The sequence below is a fragment of the Morone saxatilis genome, unplaced genomic scaffold (genome assembly GCF_004916995.1).
Source record: "Morone saxatilis isolate NCDOM2014 unplaced genomic scaffold, NCSU_SB_2.0 Contig4, whole genome shotgun sequence".
Taxonomy (NCBI): Eukaryota; Metazoa; Chordata; class Actinopteri; family Moronidae; genus Morone; species Morone saxatilis.
Genome location: NW_023339984.1, coordinates 16,290,110 through 16,290,412, shown reverse-complemented (window position 1 = coordinate 16,290,412; position 303 = coordinate 16,290,110). Strand labels below are relative to the sequence as shown.

General features: G+C 31.4%; 1 protein-coding gene across 1 annotated transcript in view; it reads right to left on the bottom strand.

The window, feature by feature from the left end:
- Window positions 1-303, bottom strand: part of LOC118338205 — a gene marked incomplete at both ends in the record, with an annotated part of 4,473 nt that overhangs the window by 3,834 nt on the left and 336 nt on the right.

The window sequence follows — 303 nt, the reverse complement described above, 5'->3', positions numbered from 1 at the left end:
TGCAGAAAGATTATGAAGTCATGGATTGTCATAGATGTCAATACACATTTTAAATAAAATTTACATTTTTTTCCCCAAACAGCCCAACTTGTGTACTTGGAGATCTCCTCTAACAACACCTGTATATCTGTTATTATATCCCTCTGAACTTTCTACAGAAGAAATTAGCTATTTGTAGTATAAACTATTAATACAATTATGATAAAAGAAAGAGAAATTCTTGATCTGGATTCTTTTTTACTTCTGAAAATAGTTTTTTCTATCCCATCATGATTCTGACACAGTAACACAGCCCAGAGTTCC